Source organism: Equus asinus, chromosome 3 (assembly GCF_041296235.1).
Source record: "Equus asinus isolate D_3611 breed Donkey chromosome 3, EquAss-T2T_v2, whole genome shotgun sequence".
NCBI lineage: Eukaryota > Metazoa > Chordata > Mammalia > Perissodactyla > Equidae > Equus > Equus asinus.
Genome location: NC_091792.1, coordinates 157,099,368 through 157,123,203, shown reverse-complemented (window position 1 = coordinate 157,123,203; position 23,836 = coordinate 157,099,368). Strand labels below are relative to the sequence as shown.

Below are 23,836 nucleotides of genomic sequence, written 5' to 3'. Positions count from 1 at the left end.
ACAGGCAGGAAGATTTTAAAAGCTTCCTATTCTTTTTTTTTTTCTTTTTTCTGTGGACTTTGAAAACAAAATTTCAGTGAAGCTGCACTTTGATAAAAGGGGCAGGCTATGTGTGGGGGGGGCAGGAGGTATATGTGAAATCTCTGTGCTTTCCCCTCAATTTTGCTTTTTTCTAAAAAAAATAGTCTGGTTTAAAAAATGAAAGAATGTGTGTTTACTGACCCCCGGCTGCGGGCCAGGTGCATCTCACATCTCCCCTGCCCACACTAGCTCGTGGGGGTGGGGGGTGTTATCCCCACTGGCATGTAGAGAGGTTAGGTGGCGTGCCCTAGGCCACACTGCTCCTAAGTGGCAAGCACCAGGATTTGATGGTGGCCCTGCTCTTGCTACTGTGCCACCTTGTTTCATTAAAGTCCATCCTGAGTCAGCTTTTACGTGAATGATGCCCAGATAAGAACCTGACCGTGGCCTCCCCACGGGACCAACACCCTCATTTAGGATTCGAACTGTTCACCTCGGCTCGGATGCTGTTGCCATCGGTCAGGGCATTCAACTGGCCCCTCCTTCTTGGCCTTTCCCTTAATCTCCCCATCCTGCAGCCCCTCCTGACAGCCCCTCCTCTCCGCGGCCCTGCATTCCTCTTAGGAGTGGTGACCACCGTTCCTGCGTCTGAAGAGTTGAGGTCAAGCCTCTGACACAGCCTCACAGTAAGACCTGAGGAGCTCACTGACCTTCAGAGGGCTTTCGTTTCCTGGTATAGGAAACGAGGGCGGGATCATGGCCCTGTCCTGCTCTTCTGCTGGTTAGATTCAAGGCCAAACAAAATCAGAGGTATAGTGTCATCCGCAGACTCTAAGATGCCGCATAAATGTCAAGTCTCGTTATTATTCTTCCAAACGTGTTCCAAGGGCTTTTTCCTCATTCCTACCCCTCCACCCCAACCCACAGAAAACTCAACACTGTCACCAGCAACCATCCAATCTAGAGGTAGGGTGCATGGTGGTTAAGCACAAAGGCTGGAGCTCTGGGTAGAAGCTGGGCTCCGCCACTTATTAGCTTGCTGTCATCATTAAGCTATTTGGCCTCTCAGTTTCCTCATCTGTAAAATGGCATCATAATAACAGTATCCACTTGAGAGGGTTGTTGTGAGGGGTATAAGTTAGTCCATGGAGAGGGTCAGAACAGTGCCCAGCGCACAGCACACTCTCAATAAACACCCGCCCTCCTTCCTTGGCCCCTACTCTGCCCTGTCTCTGGTCACCCTCTCCCCCTGTCCCTCCTGACTACACCCTTGTCACTCGGCACCCCTGTCACTCAGCACCCCTGTCACTCGGCATGCTCCTGGGGGCAGTTGCATCCACTCTGCAGCTGGAACTAACGTGGAGATGGAGGGAAGCCTATATTTCTCTCCGAAACCCTAGACCTGCCTCCCAGACTTGTCCACCTTGCTGGGGGGGAGGGCCTCTATCCCAGCGTGTTCATGGCTCCCTCATGGCCTTCTCCACACAATCAGCGCCCCTTCGCCCATGGCTGTTTTACGGCATCACCCTCTCCCTAGCTGCTGAGCTGCAGTCCTTATGCACTGCCCTGTGGAATCTGCTTCAGAAATGGCCTTGCAGTCAGGCTCTCAGGTCAGACAGACCTGGATGTGAATGTGGCACTGCTGTTTGGCAGCTGTGTGACCTTGAGCAAGTTACTTTCTCCCTCTGAGCTGGCTTCCAAATTTCTAAAATAGAAACAACCAGAGCGCCCTCCAGCAGCAAACACTGATCTCTTGATTCAGCTGCCCAGGCTATGAAGACCCTTCCTACATTTAGGAAATCCCTCCACTTGTGAGTCTGGGTGGAAAACAAGGCTGAAGTCCCTCTACAGAGGGCTGGACACTGACCACACCTCCCTCCCAACGTCCCGGCCTCCGCCCTGGTGGCTTGTCATTATTAATGCAGTACAAGACAATTCACCAGGCTTCACGTGCACTGGTTCGCTCGGTCTCGCCCAGGAGTACCCTGCATCTGGGCAATTGGCGTGCAAAGGGCTTGGAAGTGATTTTTAATCGAAGTATTAAATGGTGAGCATAGCCTCCCAGCAGCCCGTTAGCAGCCAGCCCTTCTATGGGAGAGGATGTTCCATCCAGATGATATTTAAAGGCCTGGAGCAGGTGAGCTGCAAGGTTGACATCCCGTCTTCTCCATCAAAGGGGCCTCCCCGACTACCTTCCCAGGAAGGCATAGGAGGGAACGCCATTCGGAGAGGCAGGTCCCACCACTGGGAAACCTGGCACAGACCCAGATCCTCTCCATTTACCTCCACGTCTTGGTCCAGACAAGTTCTTTCACCTTTGCTCCCAGTGCACAGCATGGGGCGGATCCCAGCCAGGCAAGGACGACAGGAAATTGGCCCTTCCCTTCTAAGCACCAAGTGCACAGGGCTCTTACAGGGGCACTGACGTACTGGATTCATACTTCACAAGCACTCATGGGCCAGCCCTGTGGTGCATGTCAGGTCCCCAGCTGATTTGGACACAGACCCTTTGAGGACCGCACTGTTTCCGGGGACTACATGTACAGAAATGGAGAGCTACGATGGAGCACAGAAAGAAGGGAGGCACACCGACTGGATGTTTGTTGAGTATCTACTGTCTCGGTTTCCTAGGGCTGTTGTAAAAAGTATCCCAAACTCAGCAGCTGGAGCAACAGAAATTTGTTGTCCCACAGCAACGGAGCCTGGAAATCAAGGCATCAGCAGGGTGTGCTCCCCCTGAAGGCTCTAGGGGAGGGTCCTTCCTGCCGCTTCTGGCTTCGGTTGTTTGCCAGCTATCCTTAGGGGTCCCAGGGCTTGTAGATGCATCTCTGCAACCTCTGCTTCCATTGTCACATGGCCATCTTTTCCCTGTCTCTCTCTTCTTATAAGGACATCAGTCATGTTGGATTAGGGTCCCACGCTGCTTCAGGATGACGTCATCTTAACTAATTACAAGCACAAAGATTCTATTTCCAAATAAGTTCACAGAGGTCCTGGAGGTTAGGATTTCCACGTATCTTTTTTGAAGGAGACAGAGTTTAACCTATGACACTTACTATGTTCTTGGCTTTGTGTATTACACATCCTATCTCATTTAACTCTCCAGAAATGGGAGGGACTATTATTATCTTGGCTGTATAGATTGGGAAACTAAGGCTCAGAGAATTGAAGTGATTTCCACAAGTTCACAGTTCAGCTGGTATGTGCTAGGACCGGGAATCAAAGCCAGGCCGCTGACAACCCCAAGTCTAGTTTTCTTCCCTCCCATCCTTCCAGCCATTCATTCAGCAAGCCATTTCTGAGCACGGTCTGACAGGCACTGTGCTAGAGTCTTGGTAGGCATTGGTAAATAAAGCAAGTGTGCCTCCATGGAATTTACAATCTGAGGATGGAGACTGACTATAAAAGTTTTAAATATATCATTACTAACTGTGATAAATGCTACAAGAAAAATGAACAGGAAGAATCTGCTTAGCTGTTGTGTCAGCAAAAGGTTTCTCTGAGGAATGGCTGTTCAGGTTGAGTCTTGAAGAATGAGGACTTGGCTCTTGATGATCAGGAAAGGAGGGTAGGCTGAGGGGAGTATTCCAGGCAGAGGAATAGCACATACAAGGGTCCTGAGGCAGGAAAGGTTTTGGTTCACTGGGAAACTGAAAGCAGTTTGGCATGGCAGGAAGATTCCAGATGACATTGGAGAGGTGGTATGTGTGTGTGTACAGAGTGTAGATCAAGCCAGGCCTTGTAGGCTATGACAAGGAGTTTGGAATCTATTCATCTTACAGGTGAGGAATGTGAATTTATGGCAAGTGTGCTGTGGAATAATTCATTTACCTATTCAACAAGTTTGGACTGAGCACACGTGATGTGCCTCACGCTGTGGTCAATTCAAAGCTGAGGAAGACCAGTTCTTGGCCTTGGAGGTTGTTGGAGCCTCAGGTCTCTTGGGTGCCAGATCAAATCTCAGTTCAAAGATGCCCACGAGGCAAGGCCATCGTTCAGGAGTTAGCCCCTGGCTGTCTGAGGAGCAATGCATTGGCAGAAGGAGCGCGGGTTCTGGGTCTCACCTGCTGGGTGACCCTGAGTGAGTTATACCCCCTCTTGGGGCTCCTGCCTCCTCCCTTGCAAAGCCGTCAGTGCTATGTGCACTCCCAGAACTTCAGAAGGAGAGAGAGGAAGAGGAAGGCCCCTTTAGTGATCCTCTGTCCGTGACTTCTAACTATATCCCAACCTCATGTAAAGTTGCAAATTTATATGATGTCGAGAGCCAGACCGGCCGAAGCTGTCTGACTTTGGGTGGAGGCTGAGCCTCAGTTTCCTCATCTGTAAGAGAGCATTATAACACATACCTTGTGCAGAGGATGAGCGTTTAGTGCTCTTACTCGCCTGGGATTGCCTCCAGAGAGGTTGTACATATTTGGACTGTTAGCAGTAGATGCTTTTCCCGAGCACCTGCTGTGTGCAGATACTGTGCTAAGAACTGTCACCAACAGCCCGTGCATCTCCATTTTACAGGTGAGGACGCTGAGACTCAGAGAGGTGAAGTGACTTGTCCAACGTCCCTGGGCTCCTTCTTGGAACCCAGATCATCCTCTCCCCTTCTAGTGCTCTTTCCACTTTAAACAGAGATGGGACAGACCTTCTCAGGACTGGTGAGCAATTTGTAAGCAGAATATTTGTGCATGGCCTGACTGCTTAGCCGAGATCCTGTAGGAGACGTTGAAGCCCCGGGAGTGGTCTGGAGGGGATGATCTCCAGGGATGCCTCCCACCCTGCGAGGTTGGGACTGAGATTGAGGGGTGCTTAAAGCATGCATTTATTCAGCCGCATCCTGGGGAGGAGGAGGGAAGGTGGTGGGAACAGTTGGAGTCTGGAGGCCTGAGTTCCAAAGACTGTGGGACATACCCCAGGGCCTGGAAAATCCTGAGACCGGATAGGCTGTTGGTGAGTCCCCTGGCTGCGCTTGGTCGCTCCCGAGGCCACTGTGGAAACCCATGAAAAGGGTGGCTGGTGGATGCCTTCGCCACTTCATGCATGTGCGAATACATATCGACGCTTCCCCACCTCAGTCCAGTTGAAGTTAGGTTTACATTAACGCGCAGTCGGGAGGACTGGCTCCTCTGCTTGGCAGCTGCGTCGCCCTGGGCAGCGGCCCTGCTCCTCTCTGAGCCTTGGCTTTCTCGTCTGTAAAATAGATATGAGGCTAATGGTATCCACCTCCTGCTTCGCTGTGAGTTTGGAGGGAGACAGATAGTCTATGTAATATGCTTGCTCACTGTCTGGCACAAAATCCGAACCATAAGGAGATGATGTTGACGACGATCACTGGCAAGGCTGCTGTCGCTTCTCGGGGCTTGCCGAGGCTTTGTCTGGCTCTAAGAGACTTTCCCTGGAGAGAGAACCAGTAGCTTCTAGGAGAAATGCGTTCGAAAGGGAGCTGAGATGTTGAAAGAGGAAGGAGGGCGACATTTCCTGGGTGCTACGCTGTGAAACTTCCCCTTCTGTTTTCCCATCAGAACTTCAGGAAAACATGTGAGCTCGACAATGCTTTTGGGACAGGACTTAACATGTAAAGTGGCCTTCCACCCCCTACCCCCCACCCTCACCCTCAGTCTAGTCTTATCTCATCAAAGTCTTTTACTCGCAAGGCCCTCCCGCCAGGCTCCTTCTCACCTGCTCTCATATACCCCCATGCCCCGTGCAGTAGCCACATCGGCTTTCTGCTGTTCCCCAAATCTGCCCAGTCAGCTTCAGGGCCTTTGCACTTGCTGTTCCCTCGACCTGCAATGTGGTGGCTTCCTCACCGTGTTCAGGCTTGGGTTATGTGTGTTAGTTTCCTGTGGCTGCTATAACAAAGTACCACAACTGGGTGACTTACGACAGCAGAAACTTGTTCTTTCACAGTTCTGGAAGCCAGAAATCAAGGAGTCTTCAGGGCCACACTCCCTCATAAGGCTCTAAGGGAGAATCCTTTGTCTCTTCCAGCTTCTGATGGTTCCAGACGTTCCTTGCTTTGTGGCCACGTCACTCCGGTCTCTGCCTTTGTGGTCAAGCTGGGCCTTCACACGGCCTTCTCTGTGTGTCTGTGTCTTCTCTTCTGTCTCTTATAAGGATGCTTGTCATTCGATTTGGGGCCCACCTGCCTAATCCAGGATGATCTCATCTCGAGATCCTTAACTTAATTATATCTGCAAAGACCCTTTTTCCAAACATGGTCAGATTCACAGGTTCTGGGTGGACATATCTTTGGGAAGCCACCATTCAACCCACTACATTATGTTGCTAAAAATCTTCCAAGGTCGTAAAATAGCACAACCCCTCACTCCTCCCGCCATGTTGCTGTTTTTTTCTTGTAGCACTGTCATCACGTGCTTCCTTGTACATTTGTGTGTCCGCGGCCCTTCTCCCTGCTCTCACTGTGAGCTCCAGGAGGGCAGGCGGGCCTCTGGCTGCTTTGTACACTGCTGCACCCCAGCCCCTAGAACAGGGCCTCACACACGGCAGGTGCTCAAAATAAATATTTGTTGAATGGATAAATAAAGATCAGAGGATGACAAAGATTTACAGCCCTGTTTAGGTTACTCCTAAAAGACAGAATTGCTACTAACAGCTTGTGATGCTACAGTGTTTACAGGGAAAATGGATATAATTGCTACTTATTAAAACGGATATGATATTTATGTTTATATGCCATAATTATGTCATAGTCTGAAGACAATGCTTAAGTATCCTTAGCTGGCATCTTCCAGAAAGAAGTGACTTTAAGTAAGGAGACGCATCAGATACAGCTCATGGCACAGAGCCTGCCACAGAGCAAGCTGAGTCAAGGTGAGTGGTTTTGCTTCTCAGAGCCTTCATTTCCTCCGTGGAAAAGCTGGATTGGGTGGCCCATCCCCAAGGCCCTTTCAGCTCAGACTGGGAAACCTTGGTGGCAGGAATGACCACCTGCCCAGGTGGAGATGATCAGAGGCATCTTCTCCACTGACCCCCTGGGACATGGGATGTCCATCACCCAGCGGCATCCCTCACAAGGTACGTGGAGAGGATCTGGGTCCCCTCCCAACCTTGAGCAAGGATTCCGCTCATCCTTGGTCACCATTTTCAGAAGCAGAAAGACGGTCCCCAAAGCCTGCCATCCAGGATAGAGTGCTACTGGTGGGTTAGATGGAGACAGTTGGAGGTTTCGGACTGATAGGCTCCCCATGGGGATTCTGGGGTCCCAGAACGGGGTTCTCTGCTGAGAGGGATGGGCAGCCATTGTAGGCGAAGGGGCTCAGCCAGGATCTGAATGGAGCAAATTCACCCTCGCTCCCCGGCCCGTTGGTACACTGTGATCCAGCAATAGGGACCCGGGAGGAACGAGAAAGGAAACCCATGACCTAGAGCCTCTGCCCCCACATCATCTCACTTCATACTCAAAAGTACTCACACAAAAATGACACTTCTCACAAGGTGGCATTACTACTCCCGCTCATCGTGCAGGCGAGGAAACGGAGGTTCAGAGAAGTGAATCACCTCACCCAGGGTCACCCAGCGTACAAATCCCAGTCCAACTGGCTCCAAAGCCCTCAGTCTTCCAACCCCGCAAGCTGCACGTAGCCTCTGCAGCTGGCCCTCAGGCTTTCGCACGTGCTGTTCCCCAAGGTTGGGGTGCACTTCCCAGCTCTGACAAACTTATTTATCCTCCAAAGTCCAGCTCGTGTGTCCTTTTGTCCAGGAAAATCTCCTTCAGGGTGCTCTGCTGCCCCTGCTCTCCTGCCCCGTATTTCCTATATTGTGCTAGGTTTCTGCCATGTCTGTCTTCCCCCTGAGACTGAGCCCCTGAGTTCTTCATCTCCTGTGCCTCCAGCCCAGCCAGCACAGTCTGCGGAGGAACGTCTTGTGGAGCCAGGTCCAGCCTGGCCTGAATGCCCCGCCTGCAGGGGGCCTTTCTGGGGCCCTAGTCTTCCAGTCTGTGTGAACTCTGCTGGCCCTGCCCCTGGAAAAATCCTTCCCTGTTACCCATCTCTCTTCATCGGATCTATTCCTGTTTATTCACTAGCCTGTTGCCTGTCCTCCCCAATAGGGCTCAGCTCACGGCAGGGCCCTGGCCCGGAACAGAGCTCAGTACCCGGTAGGTGCTCGAGAGAGAAGTCAGTGTCCAGAACCCAGCGAAGGATCTGGGGCTGTGAGGGCACTTGGGCCTGGCGGAGCTGTCAGATCATACCTGGGCATCCCATCTCACCCCTCCCCACACCTGAGAGCTGGATGCCCTCCCGACCTCACCCTCATACAGAGGTGGAAACACGGCGCCCAGAGAGGGTGAGTGCTGTGCTCACACAGCAGAAGCTGCCTGATGGCCATCTTCGCCCACTGATTTCTTCTCTCTCCGAGGTCGCCTTTCCTGTCTCTCCTCAGTAAAGTGTTCAGCTCTCTTTCTAGAAGCCGCTTCCTTCCCCTGAATTTTACCCATTCATCAGGCACGGCAGGGAGGTTTGTTGGGGGAGCCACTGGCTGGGAGTCACTCAGACCTGGGTCTGAATCCTCCCCCTCCTGCTTCCCAGCAGAGGGATCTGGGCAAGTTGGGTCATTTCTTTTTCTTTTTTTCAAAAAAGTTTTAATTCTAGTGGAATATGCATGACATACAATTTACTATCTTAACCATTTCTAAATGCACAATTCAGTGGTATTAAATACATTCATAATGTTGTGCAACCTTCACCAAAAACTCTTCATCCTGCAAAACTGAAACTGTCCCCCTTAGACAATGACTTCCCGTTCGCCCCTCTCCCCAGTCCCTGGCAGTTGCCTTCCTACTTTCTGTTTCTCTAAGTTTCACTACCCTAGGGTCCTCCTATAGGTGCAATCACACAGGGTTTGTCTCTTCGTGACTGGCTTATCTCAGCCAGCATGACGTCCTCAGGGTTCATCCATGTGGTAGCGGGTGTCAGAATGTCCTTCCTTTGTAGGCTGAATACTGTTCCGTTATACAGATAGACCACATCTTGTTTATCCATTCATCCATCGATGGACACTTGGGTTACTTCCACCTTCTGGATATTGTGAATAATGTTGCTATGGTTCATTTCTTTTTAAGCCTCATTCCTCATTTTCAAGATAGTGTCCTTGTCTTCACATTTTATATGAGTTAGTTTGCCTGCCATTTGCTTAACAGGGCGTGGAGGTCTTGTTAGCAGGGTGAAAATGCCAGCACTTGCTGAGTGCTCCCAGGTGCACTCCCGTGGACTTGACACGTGCTTGTGCATCAAACCCTCACAACCTGATGAAGTGGGTGCCATTGCTATCCCATTTTACAGAAGCAGAGAGAAATAGCAACCTTGCCCAAGGTCCAACAGCCAGGAAATGGCGAAGAAGGGAGAGGAACTCAGGCCACTGGCTCCAAAGCCCAGCCACCCTCAACCACATATTGTCCCACGTGACTGGGCTTCTCCCATCCATGGCGCTGAGTGCTTGTGTTTGTGAGTTCACAGAGGACGGTTCTCATGACCCACTGCCACTAAGCCCTGGCTTGTTTCAAGCACTCCCAGTGGCAGGGAGTGAATTGTCCTGGGGAGGATGGAGAAAGATACTAGCCAGCCCTGCAGTCCATCTAGTTGGCCGAAAGGTGCCTAGTTGTTCCTGCAAAGGAGATGTTCCTTTAACCCATCTTTTGAAAAACAAAAAAACAAAACCCTTTCAGGAATTACGTGAAAACTATTTCACGTGTTTTTTTTGGAAAAAAAAAAGCTTTAAAAATCCCACTTTCTCTGTAGTAACATGATCAAGAGGAATATCAAACAATGTTCACAGGGGCTACATTAATTGAATGACAAAACATCAAAATCCTTCATCTGACTTATCTCCACAGTCCGATGGCGGGAGGGCTGCGTACGATGCCCCGGAAGCCTTGCCTAAAGGGGAAATTGCCATGAAATCACACACCCCGTGGCCATCGGCCGCCTCCTCATTTGTGGCTTGATTTACAGCATCGCGGGACCGTTGGAATTTCTGCCTCGAGACCATCTGGCCTAATTACCCCCATGGCTGGCACAGGGCCTGAAGCTGTTCTTGAATGAGTCAAAGGAGCTTGTGGGTCCTCAGAAGACCCCTCTCCCATGCCACCCAGAAATTTCAGCCTCCTTCCAGGCACCGTCAGCATTGGCTGGAACAAGTGTCAGGTGCACCCGGCTTGGAGAAAACAGCTGGTTCTTTGCATCCAGGAAACAAACAAACAAACAAACTTCTTTTGCCCTGAGCTGGCGGGCAGTCCAGGGTGGGTGGCAAAGCGTGTCTTTATTGTTCTGATTCTTGTCTATAAAGGAGGAGGGAACAAAGGGAGCTACTGGTCCCTGACAACACCTCTTATTTCCTGAGAGCCTACTGTGCGCCAGGCTCTTCCTACCTGCTGAGAGATCCCTCCAGGCCCCTGGCCCCCTTTGTCAGGTGAGGAAACCGAGGCTCTGAGAGGACCAGCGAGTCTCCCAAGGCCGCTGACCAAGGATGCTGCAGAGGCAGGATTCGAACCTGATTCTGTCATGAAGCTCAGCTGTGCCCTTTTCTCCGTCCCGAGTGTTGCTTCACTTCTCTGTCTGGCTGTTTGCCTCCACTGTCCTGGCTTAAGAGAAACTCTGAGGGGCAGTGGGAGGGGCCTTGGCCGGGGGGCGTGGGTTTGGAGGAGGTAACTCAGGGTGAAAGGTCAGCAATACCCAGTGCTTGGAGGCTAAACCGCCAAGACCCTCAGAAGAGGGGGAGCAATGCTGACCAGGAGCTGGGGTACGTGCAGGGGAGCAAGAGGACCAGGATGACGGTTTGGGGTTCTTTGTTCGGGGCCCTCAGGAGCAGACCTTGAGGCAAGGATTCAGTGCAAATGGTTTATTACAGAGGTGAGGTCAGCAGAATAATGGCCCCCAACAGTGTCCACTTCCTGACCCCCCAAACCCGTGAATCTGTTACCTTATGTGGCCAAAGGGACTTTGTAGGTGTGATTAAGGTTATGGACTTTGAGATGGGGAGGTCATCCTGGATTGCCTGGCCAACAATCTAATCACATGCATCCTTAAGTGGAAGAGGGAGGCAGAGGAATGGCTCCGAGAGACACATGTGAGGAGGACTTGACCCACCCTCCCTGGCTTTGAAGATGGTGGGAGGGATCCGAGAGCCAAGGAACACAGGCAGCCCCGGAAAGCTGGAAAAAGCAAGAAATAGATTCTCCCCAGAGATGCCAGAAAGGAGCGCAGCCCTGCCTACCCCTTGACTTAGCCCGGAGCCCCCGTGTCAGACTCTGACCTCCAGAACTGTACGAGAATAAACGTGTGTTGTTTAAGCTGCTAGGTTTGGGGTCATTTGTTACAGCAGCGACAGGAAACTAACGCAGTGATGCTAGGAAATGCTGGCAGCGGAGTAGGCAGAGAACGGAGGTGGAAGAGAAGGCAGCCAGTATAGGGCCCCTGGAGCTCAAATCAAATCAGTGGCCCGGGGGCCCCTGGAGCTCCGTCCACATGCCCCAGAGTCACCCCACCTGAGGGGCCAGGGCTCCTGGTGAGAGTGGAAGGACGTGGGGAGGAGGCATTGATTCTGGCAGCCAGAGAAAGCCCTCAGGAGGAGTTGCAGTTGCTGGAACCTGGACATGGGTGAAACAGGCCTCCACAGCACCCACGCAGGAGCGCGCAGGGACCAGACGGTGGAGTCCAGGCCTTGGTGTGACTCTCTCATTGAGTTCAGGGATCCACAGTCTTTCTAAGATGTTGATCCAAGATGTCACCTCCTGCTCTGCAACCTCCCTTGGCTCCCCATTACCCCACGTCCTGTCCTGCCTCCCCTGTAATGGGATCTGCCTGCTTCCCCAGCCCAACCCTGCATCCTGCCCCGACAGGCACCTCGCCCTCCAGATGTGCCCAACTACTTGCACTTCTCCGTGGGTCATATCTGTCACACCTCTCTGCCTTTGCAGACGCTGTTCCCACTACCTGGAATGACCCTGCACCTCTTAACTACTGTATTCTGTCATGTGACCTCTTTCTGGATGCCTTCTCCATACCCTCCACACACGCAACCTCCTACTGGGTGAGAGGCCTCTCTCGCACCCTCCACTCCACTCAGCATTCACTAGCCCTCTCGGGTCGCACTGCGCTGCTCAGGTCCCGACCGCCGGGCTGCGAGCTCTCTCCGGCAGGGCAGCTGTGCCCGACCTGGCTCTCTGCACCGGCCACCCGGCTCAGGGCCTGGCACGCAAGACAGGCTCAGGGAAGGACTGCTCTGCAGAACGAGTCATGGGAAAGGCACGCCTTGCTGCCCACAGCCCAGCTGCTGGCCTCTCTGCTGGGTGCGCCGACTATTTTTATTTCTTCCCCCTGCAGAGCTGAGGCCTGCAGGGCAGGTTCTCAAACCCAGTCAGTGAGACCTGCCAGGTGGAGTGAAGACACCGGCTGGCGCTTGCCCAAAGGCCCCGGGAGTGGCCGCGAGGGCTCCTCCTCCTCAAAGCTCCTCCTGCTGCGTGAGGAGCTGCCCCATGACCTTGGCCGGAGGGCTGCAGGCTCAGAGCCACGAGGGACAGCAGGCACCGACTCGCTGCCTGGGGACAGTCCCCTGGGTTCAGGGCCCAGCTTTGCCACGTTCTTGCTGTGTGACCTTGAACAAGTCACGATACTTCCGTCAGCCAAATGGCTGGGAGTCTAGCTCTCTCTTGCAGGTCATTCTGAGGATCAAATGGTAAATCAGTAAGTCTAATTGGAATGTCATTTTAAATACGTAAAACAGTCACATGCTTCAAAATTGAAAATACAGAAAGGGGTATTTACTCAGTGCCGATCTAGCCCTCATCCCCAGGCAGCCAGCCAGCTGTCTGCCCTCAAGTCAGCCAGTGTGGCCTTTCCTCTCTCCCCTCCTTCCCTCTCTCTCTCTCTCTCTTGCCTGAGGTTGTTATAATATATATATTTGTATTTATCTTCTTACACACACACATATATCACCATTATGGAGTACTTATTCTGTGCTACATGCTCTGGCACATAGTAGGTGCTTATAAAGGGTAGCTCTCATGTTACACCTTCTGTCATCAACAGCTTCGTATCATCAGCTTCAGCTAGTGTTCACTGGATGAGCAGCTACCACACCCTAGGCTAGGTTCCCTGCAAATATTAGCCCCATTTTATGGATGAGGAACCTGAGGCTCAGGGAGGCTGGGTGACTTGGCCAAGGTTGCACAGCCGGCTGGTGGCAGAGCCAGGAGTCAAGCCCTGGTCTTCAGACCCCAAAGCCTGTACTCAGAGCCACTAGGCTTCAGTCTGCGGCTACTGTGATGACCTGACCCCAAAGAAGCTGCCTCGTTTCTCCACACATGCTCCCGGGCATGACAGGTGCACCTGCGAGGGCCCTGCATCCTTTGGACAAGCAGCAGGAGGAATGTGTCTGCCCAGCCTCCCACATATCCAATGGGGCCCCACCTTCCTCCTGGAGTGACCAGTGTCAGGCGGTCAGTGTCAGCCCTGAATAGTGCCCCAGTATCCAGAGAAGGTAGAGCCTTGCCCTAGGTCACACAGCAAGGGAATGACAGGCCTAGAACCAGAATGCAAGGCCAGCCCTGCCCTTCCCTGTCATATAGGAAGTGTTTAATCAATGCCAGTCTGGAAAGGGTGTTCCACCCGGACCTTGTCAGGGCACCCCAAAGCAACCCTGGGATTCCAGTTTCTGGGGCTGGGGCGCCCTCATCAAACTCTGAGCTCCTGGAGGGCAGGACCACTCACAGCTTAGTCATCTCCGTGGTCCTGTCCCCACCTCTCCCACCCCAGGGCTCCTGGGAGAGGGCCTGGAACAAGCTTAGAGGAACGCACGAGAGAATTCTTCACCTCTCCTCTAGGTTGTTACTAATGTGGATCTATACGTGTAAAATAAGAACTCTCAGTGTATTTAACTTCTTACATGTTGTGGTTCCTCAGGAATAGGAGTTCCTGGACTTAGAATCAGGGGGTTTCTTTGAATTCCTGTTCTCTGTGAATGAGTGATGCCCACAGTGTCCCATCCCCCATGAATGAGTGACGCCCACAGTGTCCCGTCCTCTGTGAATGAGTGACGCCCACAGTGTCCCGTCCTCTGTGAATGAGTGATGCCCACAGTGTCCTGTCCTCAGCAGCCCTACCCAGCTCCTGTAGACTCAGGCCTATGGCTTCCTTTATGGGGTCACTCCATCTCATATTTGGTCCTCCTCTTTCCCGGCTGCCTTCTACTTTCCCAGCATTGTTGTCTTTTCCAAAGCATCCTGCTTTCTCGTGATGGGCGCACAGTAGGACAGCCTCAGTTCTGTCATTTTTGCCTCCAGTGGTAGTTCAGGCCTAATTTGCTCCAGGACCCACTTTTCGTCTTTCTGGCAGTCCGGGGCATCCACAGAGCTCTCCTCCAACACCATCTTTCAAGTGAATCCATTCTTTCCTCCCTGTCTTCTTCGCTGTCCAGCTTTCACACTCATACACAGTAATTGGGAAGACGGGCATGTGGATAAACTTGGCCTTGGTCTCTAATGACACTTCCTTACCCTTGATCTTTCCTAATTCTTCCATTGCTTCCTTCCAAGTCTTGGTCTTCTCTTCATTTCTTGGCTGCAATCTCCATTTGAGTTGAGACTGAACCAAGGTACACAAGCTTCAATGATTTTACTGTCTTCATTGTCTATGGTAAAGTTGTGTAGTTCGGATAGAGCAGCTGGGTAAGGGAGGCATCCTCTTTTCCATCTTACAGAAGAGAAAACTGAGGCACAGACGGGTAGGAGTGGCTTGCTCTCTAAGGCACATCCTCCCACAACAGTTTGTCTTCGGAGCTACAGGGAGTGGAGGGGCTCAGTCTGCCTGGGTTCAAGACCTGGCTCAGCCACTTACTAGCTGTGTGACCTAAGGCAAGCCACTTGATCTCTCTGGTCCTCAGTTTCCTGTCTGTAAAATGGAGGTGATAATGGTAACTGCCTCATGGGGTTCTTGTGAGAATCAACGAGACAATGAATATAAAGTGATTAGCTCAGTGCAGGGCAGAGAGGAAGAGCTCAAGGAATGTCAGTTATCAACACCACCACCTGTAACACTAAGAAGAAACGGGTCCAGAGAGAGGGGACTCAGCCGCAGTCACCCTCCTAAACCCCAGGCTCTGCCCGTCCCTCCACACACGCTCCACCAGCTGCACTTGGAGACTGACTGCCCTTGGGGAGTGAGCCAGGCTGACCAATGGGCTCCCGAGACAGTTGGGGTGTTGGGGTGCTCCATGCTGGGCAGGGCCAAGCTTGGGGCCTCTGTTATCAGCACCGCATTCAGCTCCTGGGAATGGGCACGCCCACGTTGGCCCACATTGGTCCATATTGGCCGCAGCTCTCTGGCCTGGGCTGAGTAGGGAGCAGAGGCAGAGGGGGTTGGGGGGTGGGTGGCGGGTTGGGGAGGGGCACGGGCCGGTTGCAGGCCTGGCAGGGAGCCAGGGGTGGGGGCGGGGAGCGTGCAGGGGAGAGACAGGGGCATCCCTGTTACTGGAAGCCTGCCGCTGCCTCCCCAGCGCCTGTGCATGGACCCCATCCTGTTAGAGGCTTGAGCTCCAGGGGGCCCCCATTCTGCTCTGGAGGGCTGACTTCCTTGATCAGACTCACGGGGATGCCAAGGCAGCTCTAGATGCCAGGATGTCGATTTACAATGAGCCACGGGCCTGTTTAGCAGAAAAGAATGATGACATCCACAGTCACTCTCCCCAAGGACAGAACTGAATTCTGGTTAAGAGCTTGGGCGTCGATTTCCAGGCCCCCTCTGGAATTAAGATCACTTTTGGGGGCTTGGGACAAACTTCTGCAAGGAGTTTGTATGATGTGGCTCAAAGAACGAGGGTTTTGGTGCCAGACAGGCCTGTGTCTGCCACTTACCATTAGTGTGACATTGGATGAACAGTGACTGCCCTCAGCCCGACTCACCCCATCTGTAAAATGGGCATAATGGCAGTTCTTCCTCAGAGTTCTTTCTCAGAGCTGTGTTAAGGGAGAAAGAGCATGTAAAGCCCTTCTTTCCAGAAAACCGGCTTCTCAGCAAGGACAGCAGATCAGCGATTCTTCAGGCCTCCCCAGGGGGCTGGGAACACCTCCTCCTTGCCGTGGGTGCACAATGATCCTGACTTGCTACAGTTACTCGTCTTGATTAGAGCAACTCACTGGGAAGCCGAAGCATCCTCAGGACTTTGCACGGCCCATCAGGCTCTCGTATCCGTCCGCCTTTGATTCAGCGCCCGGTGCAACAGAGCCCGGTGTAGCCCTGCCCGCTGCTGCAGGGTCCAGGCTCTGTGCACAGCTCACACCCAACGTGGGCCGGTCTGACGCGCCTCTTTCCCTCATGGAGCAGACCCGCCACAGATGTTGGTGCTAAACAGGTGGCCCAAGCGTCAGAGCTAAATTTGAATCCTGACTGCACTGTGTGACTCTGGGCAGGCTCCTCACTCTCCCTGAGACTGTTTCCTCTTTCGGAAAAAGGCGTAATGCGTCACTCTGGAAGACTTTAGTCAGTGTCTGTGACCGGCTCAACACGGGAAGAACATCTTCCTCCCATCTCCGAGGAGGAGGGGCCCTTTCTCATCCGACTCTGGGTACCAGGGCCCGAGGACCACCCAGGACAGAAGCCCAAGACATTGGGAGGGGACCCCCAGATGGCAGGCTGAGCACCCGGAAAACGAGAGTTGCTTGGTGAGGACGCTTCAGACATAGACTTGGGGGACACTGTACTCTGTGCCAGTGAGCCCTTCCTGCCCCAGGGGAGGGCCTTAGAGAAGGGAGGGCACCCTGGGCCTCTCCGAGGGCAGGAGTCCTGAGGATGGGGAAACCTGACAAGCTCAGGGCTACAGAAGGAGAAGACAGAAGTCTCTTTGGAGCCCAGGATCCTCTCAGAGAGGAGCGGAGGGTGGGGACAATGACTGTTAAAGGCCTGACCCTTGGACTCTGTCCACATCGGCTCCTTGTTGGCTCTGCCTGTGTCTCTTTAGAACAAGAAGGGCAGGTGTCCTTGGTCCCAGGGGAAGGAGTGGGCAGTGGCTGGCTCAGGAGGAAAGGAAGGGGCCCAGCCCTGGGCCAGTGGGAGGAAAGTGAGCTCCGGATGGCCAGAGGGGCCTGGGAAGTACTCCAGGGCTTAACAGTTGTCAGCCTCCTCAGGGTCCCCAGCCCACCGGCCTCCTGCTTTGGTGCCATGAAGCTGAGTCTGTCTGGACATCTCAGCACAGGGGCTCCCAGCTGGGGCTCTGTGCCCAGACTTCAGAATCCCATGTCATGACTGCCCAGACGGGCCACTCCCACCAGATTCGCGAGCCAGGAAAGAATGGGCGTGCCGTCAGGACGCAGGCCCCACTGTGCGTCAGGCTCTGGACGTGGGATGACTGGCCATCCCCGACACTCCCTCTGAAGACACTGGACACACTCTAAGAAGAAATTAGTACAGCAGGGACCTCACAGAGACAGGAAAGACTCTCACCGAAGAGGAGCAGGATGGTTAATCTACATGTCCACTTGGCCTGGATGCCGTCCCCAGTTATTCAATCAAACCCTCTCCTGGTGTTGCTGTGAACACATCGTGTCCATGTGGTTCAAATCTACAATCAGTTAACCTAACTAAGGAGAGCATCCTCAGTAATGTGGGTGGGCCTCATCCAATCAGTTGAAGACCTTAAGAGCAAAAACTGAGGTTTCTTCACGCAAGAAGAAATTGTGCCTGTGGAAGACAGCTCCTGCCTGAGGGTCTCCAGCTTGCGGGCTTGTCCTTCAGGTTTCTGACTTGCCCAGCCAGACCCCACAATCACATAAGGCAACTGCTTAAAATAAATCTCTGTTTCTCTGGTGGAGCCCTGGCTGCCACAAGGAGGAAACAGACATCCAGTCCCAATTGCCCCTCCCACCTCGTTCATTCCACTCACTCTCTGAGCACTGACTCGGCGCCCGTGATAAAGCGCCTGTACTAGACCCCAGGTATGTGGTTGTGAACACGCAGACGCTGACAGACCCGCGGGGAGGCTGGCGTGAAACACACACACACCGGGGTAAGCGGCCATGCCTTCGTCCCGGCTTGCTGTGGCTCACGGTGCTGGCTCGGCTGGTTCACAGGAGCCCATCGTGCACATCCCTTCCTGACTTGGCTTCACGGATGTCATGTTGGTAGCCTGACATTGGCAGTGGTGGGAGTATTCACACCCTGGAAACTGGCAAATCAGGGCTTTCCCCCCAGCTTCTCAGCACACTCAGCTGTAAGAATATGTCAAGGGACCAACTTAGGGTGGGGGTTGGAGGAATAGAGGAAGGCTTCTTTGAGTGAGGCCCAAAGACTAATCATGGCTTAGCTAGTTGGGGAGTGAAGGGAACAGTGACAAGGCAGAGGGAAGAGCATGTGAGGAGGCCCCGAGGAGAGAAAGAGCCTCGTTGTTTCCTCACTGTCTCACTTGTCTGGGATTCTCACCAGATGGAGTGCTCCTAGAGGGTGTATCTGCATGTCTTGTTTATCTCCGTACCTGCAGCGCCCAGCAGAGCCACTCTGTAAGCTGTGTGACCTCGGGCTCGTCACCACGCCTCAGTTTCCTCATCTGAAAACTGGGGGAGGGTGGTGGGGCTGAGGGTGTGGGGGGAGGGCTTGGAGGTCAAGGTAAGGAGTGCAGATTCTTTTCTAAGCTCAGTGGGAAGCTACAGGGTGGAGGCAGATCTGATCTATATTTTTAAAACATGACTGAGGCTACTGGGAGGGGCGTGGAAGCAGGGAGAGCAGCTAAGAGACTGGCTGCATCCCAGGTGGGAGGGGACAGTGACCAGACTGACCATGACGGAAATGAACAGAAGTGGTTGGATTAGAGATATATGTGGAGGTACTGCTAATGGGGCTTGTAGATGAGAAAGACAGGGATGGAGGATGACACCACATTTCTAGCCTAAGAAACAGGGGGACAGTGGTACCTTGACAGAGATGAGGAGGATGTGGGGGGATAGGCATTAGGGGGTGGGCATCAAGAATTCTGAATAAGATGTGAAAAGACGAATGTATTTCTGCTTGGGGCAGATAGAGGGTTAAGCCACCAGTCTACTGGACAGCCTTGGACTACTGACCACTGGCTGGGGATCAGAAACAACTAACGTATCTCTTTGTTCTGTCATCCAGTGTCCTGGCCTCTAACCTGCAGGTTACCTCATGGTCCAAAATAACTGCTGGAGCCCCAACCATCATGTCTTCATCTCAGGTGTAAAGCAGGAGGAAGAGGAGACGGGCAAAATAAGCTTTCACCAGCTCTCCATCCCCTTTTTAATGAGCTTTCTGCAAAGCCCCTCACCAACTTCTCCTATGCCTCACTGGTCAGGACTTGGTACACACCACACCTGGCTGCAAGGGAGGCTGGGAAATGTGGTCTTTGATGGCACACATTTCTGCCCTGAATAAAATCAGTTTCTTTGGGAAGGAAGAAGAGAGGACTAGAGAGTGGGAAGGCAGCAGTCCCTGCTCCCCTGCCTTTTCCCCACTGCTCTCTCGCTGCCTCATTTAACAATCTCCTGGGCCCTCCATGTTGTCTGCAACAGAACTCAGACTTCTTGCTACGACCTGCAAGCCCTTTACCATCCGGCTCCTACCACCCCATCTGACGTCTCCCCAGGCCTCTACCTCCTTTGTGCCCGTCTTCCAGCCCGCAGACCTGATTCTTGTTCTGAGGTGAAAGTCATGTCGTGGTCACTCGGTGTGTCATCTGTGCCCTGACTGGGGCCTGACATCAGGCGAAGACCAAGGCACGCGGAGGGAACAGTGTTGCGTGCGGTGCTCTCCGGGGCTGTGCGTGCTCCCAGCGTCTAGTGATTAGTGACAGTTGAGAGAGGTCTGTTCATCATCTTCCAGTTGTTGTCGCTGCCCCTGTGAGTCCTCCCCCTGCAGGTGGAAGCAACCAGAGGGCTCTGAGAGCTCGAGGTGGACGCGCTGGGCACGATCCCTCGACAGAGGGGCTGCTGGCGGCGTGGTCCCCAGGTGAGACAGAAGTGAACACAACCGGGCTGCAGACAGCTCTACACTGTAACGTGTGCTTTAGAAAGCAAGCAGAAGGGAATGTCCTAACGACTGACATGGCCAAGGCAGGCGACAAGGCAACAAGGCGGGGCCAGCCTTGGGCAGAGATCCTTTTAGGGCCCACAGGGGGCTCTCTAAGCTGTCATCAGCCGCTCATCCCTGTTCATGGGGGCGGATGCTGAGGTCCAGAGGGGCATGGGGGAGGGGACCAGCAGGGCCCAGCACGTCCCTGAGCTCCAGGCACTGTGCGCAGACTTCTGGGACCACAGAGCCCGCTGGGGCAGGTGAGGATTCAGTTTTACAGATGGAGAAACTGGGGTTCGGAAGGTTCAACAACCCGGCTGAGGTCACCAGGCTGCCTCCTTCATTTGTTTCCTGACACTGCCTCTCGTGTTGTCTCCTCTTTGCCTTTTTCTCTCCCTTCCTTCCATCCGTCCCTCCCTCCCTTCTTCTCTCTCTTTCCTTAGGAGTAAGTTCAGAGTCACATGCACAGATCTTAAGCATTTGATGAGTTTCACCACGTGTGTACACTCCTGTAACCATCACTCGAGTCAAGACATAGAGCATTCCCATCCCTCGAATGTTCCTCCACGTCCCACCTCCAAAAGCAGCCCTGGCTGCTTCCTATCCCCACGGAGTTGCCTGTTTTGACCTTCAGATACGCGGATGCGGGCTGGCCCTTTTTCTGCTTTAATTGTGGAATCGAGGGGCTGTGGCTGGGGTTGATTAGCTAAGGGAACATTTTCCACCAAGTGTGTCCTTCAGGTCCGGCTCCCACGAGCAGGGCGTGCATATCCCCATCGTCTCCTCTTTTCCTGCGCCAGCCGTGCTCCCTGCTTCTGCGCAGCACGCTGACCTGCTTTCTCTCCAGGAGGCCACCTGCTGCTGTGTGCGCCCCCCTCGCCCAGAGCTTTCCCTTATAGCCCTCGGCACAGTCGTGATAAAATCACTGGTCATATTATTTTTTCTTCAGAGGCCTGTGACCTCTGCACGCGGTCAGCCTGCAGGGCATGCCCGGGTGTGTGGCGGTCACATCACATTCCCAGGTGTAGCTTGCCCCAGCACTTAGACATGCTCGGTAAATTGTTGGACAATTGATTGTAGGAGAAAGAGGGTGTGTGTGTATGCGTGTGTCTGAGGAAGGACTGTGTGGGGGAGAGAGAAAAGTCGAGTGTGGACCAAGGAGCGTGGAGGAGCACAGGGGTGGCCCTGCCTGGGGAGGTGGGGGCATGGCACCCCAACATGGGGTTTCTCGAGCCTGGCACTGGCCCACATGCTTCCCCTGTGTGCACCCTTTAAATCCTTGCCGGCACCCGGTGAGGAAGGTACATTGTCATTGCAGCTGTCACAAACCCACCCAGAGTCAAGAGGCAGTGACACGCGGACCCCACCTCCCAGTGCAAGAAGTATCAAGGAATTTTGGGGCCGTGTTTTAAAGCCACTGCTATAAATAATTAGATTGATGACAAAAAAAATCTAAAATTTACTGAGTGCTTACTCAGAGCCAGTACTGTGTTAAATCTACTTATACAGATAATATGATGGGAAATATACTTTTCTATTTGACATTTAAAATAAGTGTAAAAGTGAAACCATGCAGATAAAAGTTATGGGGGCTGTGCTTCCCCCATGGGCTGTGCTGGCCGTGGTGATGGTGGTGGTCGGGGAGCCCGCGGGCACCCACACTCCCCTGTCCAAGGCAGGCCGCCCAGCTGGCCCCCACCGCTGCCAGCTGCTGGCTGCTCCCACCCCGCACTCAGGCCTTCGAGCTTCTCTGCTCCAGATGGACGGGCTGCCCAAGTCTGTGAGTGGAACCCTCCTGCCCGTTCCTTGCTGACCGCCAGGCCAGGGCTCCCGCACAGCGATGGGAAGCCTCTGAAGGCCCTCGGGGCATTTCTGTGGCAGGAACATGGGTTGGTTGCCCAAACCTGGGCCTCAGTCCACCCCTCATACAGGGAGGTGAGTGGGCAGGACTGCACGGTGAGCGGTCAGGGCCGCACGGCGACACTGAGTAACCACTGCGCTGGGGGACAGAGCCGTCTTTGTCCTTGGCCTGCCGGGGGATGCTGCTCCTCGGAGGCTGGTGACATGACGTTCCCTCAGAGGCAGGAGGACAGGGCTGCAGGCTGGAGTGAACGGTTTTGCTGATCCAACCGGGCGCGTGTGTGTGTCTAAGTGTGGGAGTGGGACAGTGGGATATTTTTGCAAGCCCACCATTCAAGGCCCAAAACAGGGGTTGATACAATGGGGACAGCTGTCAGCCGCTGGAGGGTGGGGTGGGAACTCTGACCGCACAGTTCCTTCTCTCCCAGCACTCTGGGCACTTATCTCACTTAATTCTAACAACAGCCTTAGGATACACAGATGCACTATCAGCCCATTTTACAGACGCAGAGTGAGGGTGGAGTTGGAATCACTCATGTACAGAGAACGTTGATGAGGTTTGAGTGTGCCCAGTGTGCGGTGTGAGGCCGGGACTTGGGGCCGGTAGGGGGTCCAGGTTCTGAATGCTTAGCCTGAGTGGATGACTTGACCCTTGGAGCAGTGGGAGCCTTGAAGGACTTTAAGCAGAGGAGCCATGAGGCTGGGAAAGGCCTCTTGGCATCTGGGAGGAGGATGAAGTGGGAGGAACAAGATGGGGGTCTGGGTCCCAGAGAGCTGTGATGAGGGTCTCAGCCCGGCCAGGGGCCTTTGATTAAAGGTCAGTGTCTGGATTTCTGGTGGAAGGTGGTGCCCTCCCTGAGACAGGAGCTGGGGAGGAGGAGCAGGTTGGGACCCCCGGGCTGTTGGGCGTGCTGTGTTAGGTGCCTGGAGACATCCCAGGAGGAATCACCAGGAGGGTCTGGAGGGTAGCAGAAAGGTCTTAGCCTGTGGGAGAGACATGGGGCCTTTGCCACTCCTGATCCTCTGCTGCTGAGGATGTTTCTGGGTAAGGCTCCACTTCCCTTGGGCAAGTGACCCAGAGGTCCCTCCAGTTCTAAGAGGGACCTCATAGGAGTGTGTGTACTCTGGGGGTCTGCAAAGGCTTTCCAAGTGGCACGTGGGCAGAGAGTTTAAGGACCTTGATTTCCAGGTCATCCCCTAGTGAGAGTTCAAGGCGATGCTCCTCCCCACAACCTGCCTCTCCCACCCTGTGAGGGAAAGGCTCGCTCTCACCCATCCTGGACTGGAGTCCAGACCACGGTGTTGGCAGAGCCTCTCTAATCCAGGCAGACATAGGCCTTCTCGTCTTTGTCCCTACACATTTCTAGAATGGGCAGAGCTGGTGATGGAATCGTGGATGTGGGCTCATGTTGGGATGTTCTAAATTCACACATATTGTAGCACGGGGCAGGAGTGAGGATTTTTTTGTTTTTTAAGGCACATGACTCTTTGCCCTCTGCTATCAGAGCAAGAATCTCGTGGGAGCAGCAAAAAGCTTATCATGAGAAAGACCAGAGGCAGCACATCTTATCAGCGTGACTTGTCCATGAAGAGTTGGTGAGAGTGGACTCCTATTCAACATAGGACTGGAGGTGTTGGGCAGAGCAATTAGGCAAGAAAAAGAAATAAAAGGAATCCAAGTTGGAAAGGAAGAAGTGAAACTTTCACTATTTGCAGGTGACATGATTCTATATATAGAAAACCCTAAAGAATGCACGAGAAAACTATTAGAAATAATCAACAACTACAGCAAAGTTTCAGGGTACAAAATCAATTTTTAAAAAAATCAGTTGCACTCCTATACACTAACAATGAACTAGCAGAAAGAGAAATCAACAATACAATCCCATTTACAATCACAGCAAAAAGAATAAAATACCCAGGAATAAACTTAA

General features: G+C 53.2%; 1 long non-coding RNA gene across 2 annotated transcripts; it reads left to right on the top strand.

The window, feature by feature from the left end:
• Positions 1 to 1,912: 1,912 nt before the first annotated feature.
• Positions 1,913 to 19,980, top strand: LOC139044900 (uncharacterized). 2 transcript variants are annotated; one of them, XR_011502371.1, is made up of 2 exons: positions 1,913 to 17,956; positions 19,131 to 19,980. It is a non-coding gene; the product is annotated as an uncharacterized lncRNA (long non-coding RNA). The 2 variants fall into 2 exon arrangements; XR_011502372.1 differs by having other exon boundaries at positions 1,913 to 18,231.
• The last annotated feature ends 3,856 nt before the right edge of the window (positions 19,981 to 23,836 follow it).